Source organism: Pararge aegeria, chromosome 4, assembly GCF_905163445.1.
Source record: "Pararge aegeria chromosome 4, ilParAegt1.1, whole genome shotgun sequence".
In the NCBI taxonomy this organism is placed as follows: Eukaryota; Metazoa; Arthropoda; class Insecta; order Lepidoptera; family Nymphalidae; genus Pararge; species Pararge aegeria.
This window is the reverse complement of record NC_053183.1, coordinates 12,048,875-12,058,406: the sequence shown is the minus strand read 5'-3', so window position 1 is coordinate 12,058,406 and position 9,532 is coordinate 12,048,875. Positions and strand designations below refer to the sequence as shown.

At 36.9% G+C, this 9,532-nt stretch overlaps 1 protein-coding gene across 1 annotated transcript in view; it reads right to left on the bottom strand.

The window, feature by feature from the left end:
* Positions 1-9,532, bottom strand: part of LOC120637664 (methylcrotonoyl-CoA carboxylase subunit alpha, mitochondrial) — a 328,715-nt gene that overhangs the window by 57,564 nt on the left and 261,619 nt on the right. The window lies entirely within an intron of this gene.

The window sequence follows — 9,532 nt, the reverse complement described above, 5'->3', positions numbered from 1 at the left end:
AATGTAAAGTGGAAGATCTCAGTATGGTATCTAGGTTACTACATCGATCAGAAGATGTGCATAGCCACTACGGTTTATCGCGTGACGTGCATGATAGCAGCCTTTCAGAGGCGACAACATAGAGTGAAAGACCTCGGTACGGTATTTGGGTGGCTACATCAATCAGATTCTGTGCAGGGTCCCCACAATCAATAACCTGACGGATCAGGCAACGTCTGTCCGGAAGCCATAACGTAGAGAGGAAGATCTCGGTACGGTAACTGCGTTGCTACATCAATCTGAAGCTGTACATAGCCACTATGGTTTATCACGTGACGTGTTAGATGGCAGCCGCCCAGAGGCCACAATGTAAAGTGGAAGATCTCAGTATGGTATCTAGGTTACTACATCGATCAGAAGATGTGCATAGCCACTACGGTTTATCGCGTGACGTGCATGATAGCAGCCTTTCAGAGGCGACAACATAGAGTGAAAGACCTCGGTACGGTATTTGGGTGGCTACATCAATCAGATTCTGTGCAGGGTCCCCACAATCAATGACCTGACGGATCAGGCAACGTCTGTCCGGAAGCCAGAACGTAGAGAGGAAGATCTCGGTACGGTAACTGCGTTGCTACATCAATCTGAAGCTGTACATAGCCACTATGGTTTATCACGTGACGTGTTAGATGGCAGCCGCCCAGAGGCCACAATGTAAAGTGGAAGATCACAGTATGGTATCTAGGTTACTACATCGATCAGAAGCTGTGCATAGCCACTACGTTTTATCGCGTGACGTGCCAGACAGCGGCCTTTCGAAGGTCACAACTTCGAGTGTACGGCATTTGGGAGGCTAGTTGCTACTTGGACCGCAAGCAACGCATGGGGCCCACGGTCAATCACGTGGCATAGGCAGTGGTCAATGTTCTCACTTTTTATTTACACTCTAAGGCCCTACGAAGCGTACGTATAAACGCATCTGACGTAAGTGGTCTCAGTCTAGTACATTCTCTGTCTTACGTACCAAAAGAGATTTTCCAGGCCTAGTAAAACAGCAGCCTGTGCCGAATGCTCACCGTAGATATTCCTTCATGGTTGCAGCCTTGCTTCAGTCCCGACCAACGGACGGACACAAACCTATAAGTAAAAACGCCATCAAAATTTGTACCTAGTAAAACAATATTTGCAATGTGGGTATCTGGAATATTGATGGCGGTGGCGCTAAGCAATCTTCGTCTTCATCAATTCGCCAAGCATACTTGCATATTTGTTTTTTATCTCTTTCGCCAGTTTTAGAAGGCTTCTAGGGTGTTATTTACCTAATCAGGATTTATAACATTTAACCTATTTTAAATTGCCGTTTTTGGAGTTAGTATGCAAAATTGTAACCCTCTGAATTGTTTTATTTGCCGTGAAGACCCTGCCCCATGGAGTCTTAGTGCTAAAAACTTCTTTCGAGACATACAAAAATACGCCGCGGTTGATTGCCTCATCTGGTGAGAGAAGGGCTGTTTCATTTTTAGCGTAAAGAATCAGCCTAGCTGTTCAGAGTGGTGATACAGCTAGCATTCTTGGCACCATTCGACGTAGGCATTTATAGAAATTAGTTTAGTTAAAAGTTTTATTGAAATATTATCAATACAGACATTTAGGTTTTAAATTTCATAACAGAATGTTGAAGATCATAAACATTCGCATTCATAGTTGACTCGATTTCATCTATAACTGTTAGCATGTCTGGGAAGAGGCAAGAACAATAGGTAATTTAGAGAAGTTGTATAGCATAACTAAAGAGAACTTTAACCTGATGAACTGCAAACTCCACCAACTGTTGACGAAATCATATTGAGGCGCCTTGGCGCATAGATACCTAAATTATGTAGCAAGATTACAAGTTTGGAAGTGTTTTACTCCTGTAATTCTTCTAGTAAATAACGAGATAGATGGCATGCTCGTAATCTGCGAAATAACTCACGGATACCGCACCCGTACACCAAGTTATATCCCTGTGACAGATAAATATGCAGACAGTCAGTGTTGGTTTATCACCCAGTGGCACTCGCCGGGTGCGATTGAATGAAATTGTTATTTATCCTATCTAGATGTAGTACAAGATATCCTTCCTTTATTATTTAAAGTTTTGCTATTTTTGTTACCAAATTTTTAAAACTTTACCTTTGTTTAGATAGAGCAGGTTCAAATAAAACCTATGTGTTATTAATAACCTGTGTGTGACTTTTTAAACAGGGTAAGGTTTAACTTTTTTTTTATTATTTGCCTTATACGTGTACTTTTGCCTTACCGCCAAAGGTACACGTTTTCTGCTAACAAGTAAGAGTAAATTTACGGCTTTGCCCCGTGGCAGGCGAACAAACGAACACATAGACAGATAGGCGTATCATAGTATTGGGTTCTTATGTGGAACCCTAAAAAGGTGAAAACGCTAAAAGTAGAACACAAAAAACGTACCCATCCGGAATATAAAAATGTAAATTTACCTAAACTTACGGTAATCCCGTATTTCTTCTCATTTATATAACCGGGCTTAAACAATAAGAACGCTTTCTTGTTCCCGGTAAATCAACTTCATACTGTGTTTTACTTTCAAAGTATAAGTATAAGCCCGATATTTATCTGGGAGTTTGAGAGAGCTGTCGTGAGATAAAGAGCAGGCATTTTGTGAGATATTTTCAATTTTTATTTCAAATGCCAGTTTCACTTAGGAAAGTGATTGCACTCTTTAACTAGGCGCTTACTATGTTGTTGCAGTATATTTAGGAAAATGTTGGCATAACTAGGTTGTGAGTACTTAGGTACTTTATCAAAGTTACCGCTAGAACACCTATTCATTTCTTCTAATCCTTTTGCGACTGCACTGCAGGTTATTACACTTTAACGAAATAATGCTAAGTACTTACTCTTATGAACGTTGATAGCCTTGTGGTTGCGGCTTCGGCTTCACTTTCGGTGCGGCCGAGATCGAATCCCGGGCGCACCTCTCACTTTTCTAAGTTATGAACATTTTAAGCAATTAAAATATCAGTTGCAACAACGGTGAAGGAAAACATCGTGAGGAAACCGGCATGCCTGAAAGTTCTCCATAATGTTCTCAAAGGTTTGTGGAGTCCATTAATCCATACTGTGCAAGCGTGGAAAGATCACGGCTTAAACCCTTCTCACTGTGGGAGGAGACCCGTGCCCTGTGGTGGGCGGGTAATGGGTTGATATGATGATGATGATGACTCTAATGAAGTGATAGCCTGGAGGGTTCTAATCTCCAGGCTATCACTGCCGGCTACGTTCCCCAGCACCTCAGACTTTTTGGATTTATATGATTTTTAAGCAATTCAGTATAGCGGTGAAGGGAAGCATCACGAGGAAATATGCATGCCTGAGAGTTCTGAAAGTATCTAGTATCTCATTATTTTTTATATTTATTATTATTAGTATTTTATGTGTGTAATCTTGATAAGTATTAGTGTGTAATTGTTCGTAAGTATGTATATAATAATAATACACCCCACCAATCGGTTTCCCTTGGTTTTCCTAATCCTAAGGTTGCCTGGAAGAGATCGCTACTAAGCGATAAGGCCGGCCGATAAGTAAAGTTTATTTTTGTTGTGTCCATTGTTCTTTTTTACTATTTGTGGTGTATAAATAAATAAAAATAAATATCAATCCACATGCCGCATTTGGCCAGCGTGGGTGACTGTGTTGATGACAGTCATAATGACAACGTTTCGCAATCGACCCACTGAATCCAGTTGTAAAATAGCACTACTTTTCCAAAAATAAAACCTATAAATTCAGTAGCTCCAATTATAAAATTGGAAGAAATTTTTGTGTGGGCTGAATAAAACGCGTATTAAAATCATCGCAGCTGCACCCTTTGGTAATTTATTCATAGAAACTCCTGCTAAGCCTTTTGTCACTGCGCACCTCAGCTTATTAGTCGTTATAATTAAACGGTGGTATTCTAATTAGCCTTGGGCCCGACGACTGGCGTTATATTAAAACTACCTTTTCAGAAAAGTTTCGAACGCTCCCCCGTGTGCGATAGTGTGAACAACTTAAAGCAGGAATAATACAAAAATATGGAGTACGGAATCGCTAGGGATTCGACAGTTATATCTATAAAGAACTTCTGGATTTATTATTTCAGTTATATAACTTTGTATGATACATTGATTTTTAACCGACGTTCAAAAACAAGGTTCTTAGTTTGTTTCCATGTGGTTAATTTTTTCAACATCCAATTTCAGTGAATTAATCTTTATATCTGTTCCTTGTTTATTTATATAGCATGCATGTTCAATTGTTGAGTTAGATCCTAGGAGGTACTAGGTTCGGTTCGCGCCAGACATCGGTAGATTTTACCACTATAAATTCTGAAATACGAGAGTCATGAACACCTGCCTACTGCCCTCATTAACATACGCCTGCCAAACTTGGAAATTTACCAGAAAAGTAAAAAACAAAATTATATCCAGCCAAAGGAGTATGGAGAGGAGCATTATGAAAATAAGGAAAATCCAAAAGATCCGCCACACTCATATAAGACAGAAAACTCAAGCCATTGACGCTCTCAATTATTCACAAAAGCTCAAATGGCGATGGGCTGGTCACGTAGCGAGGCTAAGCGACGACAGATGGACAAGAAAGACAACACAATGGACAGGCCCACTAGGACAGAGAAAGAGAGGAAGACCAAATGCACGCTGGGTAGACGATATCATAAAAGTAGCAGGTCCTCATTGGTTACGAGCGGCAGAGAATAGAGAGTACTGGTCTTCTCTGGAGGAGGCCTTTACCTTTCATGGAGAGGGTTGTTGCTAAAAAAACATTAAATTGATTACTGCGAAGATGTTATGCAAATTATAACACTAACTTAAATCGACAACTAATGAATTTACTTATACATTTTTAAATTAAACTACAAAAATAAAATGGATTTGAATATATTATTATTATATTGTAATTATTTGCTAATCATAATCACATTAATTTTAATTTATTTATTTCTAATCTATTCTATATGCACACTGTAAATGAAATTGTACTATGGAATGCAAGAAATAAAAGGCTTTTTATTTTATTTATTATTTTATTTAAATTCTGAAATATCTACGAAGTTACGTCAAATGCTATATTGAAATGGTAAAGTTGATTTTACCTCTGTACCAGTACCACTCTTTACCAGTCTGTTTCAAATTAATTCCACGCTTATTTATAAGACCTCTCTTGAATAACATATAAAGGGTATTATAAAATGGGAGATTTATGCCCAAAGCGAACTCATTTACTGACCAATTTTTGAAATAATGAATGGCATTGTACTTTATGTACTCAAAGAGAAAGTTAATCTTTGAATTCGCAGAAAATTGGCGTAGCAACCGACATTTCCCCACCCCCTACATGCATGAATAAGTAAAGGGCATGCTTGAGCAAGAAAATTAGAGATTCGCAGGCTATTTCGTTAAAAGAGCCCCGCTGTGCGTGGCAGGCGGTTGTTCACTATACAACAGTGTCCACTTTTAACGTTTTTGTTTATATCAATACTAATAAAATAAAGAGGAAACATTATATTTTTATATGTTTCTATGTAATGAATTACTTACCTTACAAACTGTATGATCGATTTCTAAAAATCTCTTACATGTAGAAATCTACATTTTTAGCTACATTTTATTTCAGTAAGATTTCAAACCAAAAGAAAGTACGCTAACGAGTTGCTTTGTTGCCTGTACTGACTAAATAGTCAATCAAACGTAAATATTATGTATAATAATGTAAAATTAATATAATTTTTCATCTTTATCAAGATTTGCCTATGCTAGCTCGAAATCTCAGATATACAAAATTTCAATTGTATTATGAAAATGAAGCTTAATTTGCTATACTCCGCGAACAGCGCGCAGCGGGAGAATTGATAAAGTTTACTTTTTTATTATATATAGTGATAGCCTAGTATATAGTAATAGATATATTCGTGTGTCTTCCTTCTTTTATTTCTTTAACTTGTAGTGGTTTGGAATTATAGAGTTTACATAAATAAAATCACATTGTAACATCGTGTTTACTTTGAAGTTCTTGTACCAAAAGAGACTATACGTAACGCTTTATACAAACTACATAGATTTCGTTAACGGTATTTTGCATATGTTATAATCAAGCTTCCGTACATTAGAAATATATTTATAACTGTGTATTTAATTTGCGTTGCCTCGCCACAAAGCTCTGTGCATTGGTAAATCAATTCCTACTCTCCTAGAAAGTTGGCAACTCCCGAATATACATGGATAAATGCCAAAAAGGCCTTGAGCAGGGCTCAAGAAAATAGGATATTTGCAGGCCATTTCGTAAAAAGGGCCGCGCTGTGTGCGACAATTTTATCAACTGACTGTTCCGTTGAATCTTCTTAGTAAATAAGCAATTACTCGTTTGAATGCCGATAAAAATAAATAGATTTTTTTATTTACTGTTTATTACTTATGTATATATATATAATAATGTTTATAATACTCCCTTCAAAGGGTAGTTGAAATAAAGACGAAATTGCGTTTCTGTGAAAATACAAGCAACATTTAAAGGCCTTACAGGTCTTTAAAATAAAAATATTTTTTTCCTAAAAATAAACTCTTAAACATCTTTTTTAAATATTACTTATCACTGTAAAAAACATTGGTGACTTTCAGAAAAGGTTCGATATACGAACTCGAGAAAAGAGTTCTTTAGAAAGCATAGAAAAAGCTTCTGACAAGCTAGAAGTGCTCTCCTTGGTGCCCTAGCACAGACTCCAGCTTTATATAGGACAAGTTAGTCTTCATAATATGGAGCAATTCTTGAATCTTTGGGCAAAGAACATCAATTTGATATTGATGTGCCCGTCCCATCTTCAAGCTGACTATTTCCAAGCTGACTTTTCGACCTAATGAAAATCCGGAATTAACTTGCATCTTGGAGTGCCTAGAGTACCGAAAAGTTACAACTCAGTGTTCTGTAGTTGTTTAGATTAATAACCCTGTTCTCTGACGCTACAGAAAAAAAATACGTTCCCATCATTTGGGAACTGGGAACCCTGGTATTTTTAAGTAGAGTTAATATTTACGCTACGGGCTAATTTTATAACCATTTTTCACCATTTTCTCGTCCTATTATTTGTACGGATTTGGGCCCAGCGAAAGAAAATTCGCAGAGATATAGATTAGCAGAATTGGTTTGGAAAAACAATAAAACAAAAAAAAAATTTAGATGCATAATTGAGGATATTCACAACTGTATAGTAAAGTTTCAACAAATAATCCAAATATTGGATCGTCTAATTAAAATGGATCGATTACACGTCCATTTTTCAATCATCCAATCACAAACATACGCGAAAAGTAAACAAAGTTATTATTTTTGGAATATAGACTTTATACAGTTCCTATTTTTAATGCAAATATTCGCAATATGTGGAATTGCCACAATTGTAGCGGAAAATGTGGGTACACATTTATTTTGTAAGGTAGCGACTAAATTGTTATTTACACATACTTAGCAACCCACCTAACTATATTTGAGTTTGTAAATGTTTCATTAATTTTCTGATCAATAAAGATTTTATTTTATTACTAGCGGACCCACGCGACTTCAATAGGAGCTAGAATAGATCTAATGCTAATATCATAATCATCGTGGCTAGCTATGTACCTACTATTATTTTACGTGGTATAATGAGTTAGTTAGTTGTCATTATTTTAGTTCATACATACATCCATCCTCACAAACTTTCACATTAACTGGTATAATATTAGTAGGATGGTACGCATGAATTCGATCGTTTTCACATATGCCTTGCGACTTGCTGTTAGTTGCCAGGAGATGCCCGGACAGACAGACAGACAGATAGACAGACAGACAGACGGACAAAAATTAAAAAAAATCTGTTTTCGACTCAGTATCGATTATAAAGCATCCCCCGGTCAAAATTTTCAAAATATATTAAATGTACAGAAATCTTCCAGTTACAGTTTTATTATAAGTAAAGATATTATATAGTTCATCAACAGCATATAACAGTCCTCTGCTGTACTTAAGGCCTCTACAAATGGGAGGGTTTGCCCATAACTACTACGCTGGACGGACGGGTTGGTGATCGCATTAGATGGAGTCGCATAGAGGAACCTGCTGCAAGTTCTCCATTACATTAATTAAATCTCCGAAATTAACATAAAACAATCTATATTTTTACTAGTGAGTGAGAGAAAAGAGTAATGGTAGACCATCTCAGATCTTACAATCTCACCTCGTACGACACTCTAGAAAAGAAGAGGTGTGATGTTTACTGTATTCTGAACCACTAGTAAGCCGCTAGTAATACCGTGTCGTTACGACACGGTATTACTAGCTAGCTAGTTACTGGGTAATATTTTCTTATCATCTGCAATTTTATTGTTTTGGTTGGCATTGATAATAAAGCAGAATTTACATTTACTTTTAGTTTTCCAATCATGTCGGAATATGGAATTTATTGGATTCCTATTTATATTGTAAATACAAATTTCCAATATGTGGCATTGGTAACGGGAAATGTACACATGTGACAGGTAGCGGCTAAATTGTTATTTACATAATACTTTAGCCGGGTATTGGGTTACGTTTCCCTCTTATATTTGTGATATTTTTGCGTTGCGGGTTTCCTATTTCGAATTGGTGATACTTACTTTTTTATCGATACAGATACAGAAGGCTTCATACTTCTTACTGGCTGCATACATGCTGGCTATATAAATAAGACAAATTTATAGGTTTATTATTAAAGCTGTGCAGCTATAAAATATTACTAAGCAGCTATAAGTAAAACTATTTCATTAATTAAGTTTTTAACTATTATATGTGAACTTTTGTGCTTGCTCAAAGAGGGTTATGAAATCCCTATTTTAATGATGTTGAAATAAGCAGAGGTAAAGAATTAAATGGTCCAAGATTTTGGTATTGCAATTCACTTCGGTTTAAAATGTAGAAGATTGTCAGACGTATGGCGAATTGAAGGCGATAAAGAAGAGTCTTATCGCACCTAGAGCGCACTACAACTATAGAAACAACTCAGAACAATATAGTTTCTTTTGGGCACAAGAGGCTGACTGAAATTGTAATTACCGGGCGGATCGTGGACTTTAATCGTTGCAAAGCCGATGACCTCAGTAAATGACGTATTTATCGTCTTTCGTGGAAACGAAGTTAGGATAACAATAATTAATATGAAGAGATGACGCAATCTTAATAAGATCACAATTCTGAGAAAATAATGGCTATCATAGAAATCTAAAAATTTGCCTTCATTCAAATAGCTTACCTACTAACGTACCGCAAAAATTTAGGCCACACTATAAACCCTAGTAAGGCAGATTGCAAGAGACTTTTTACTTAGCAATCATCATATCAACCCATTGACCCACTACAGGGTATGGGCCTCCTCTCGCAATGAGAAGAGGTTAAGGCCGTAGCCCACCACGCTGGCTCAGTGCGGATTGGTGACATCACACACCTCTCAGGTTTCCTCACGATGTTT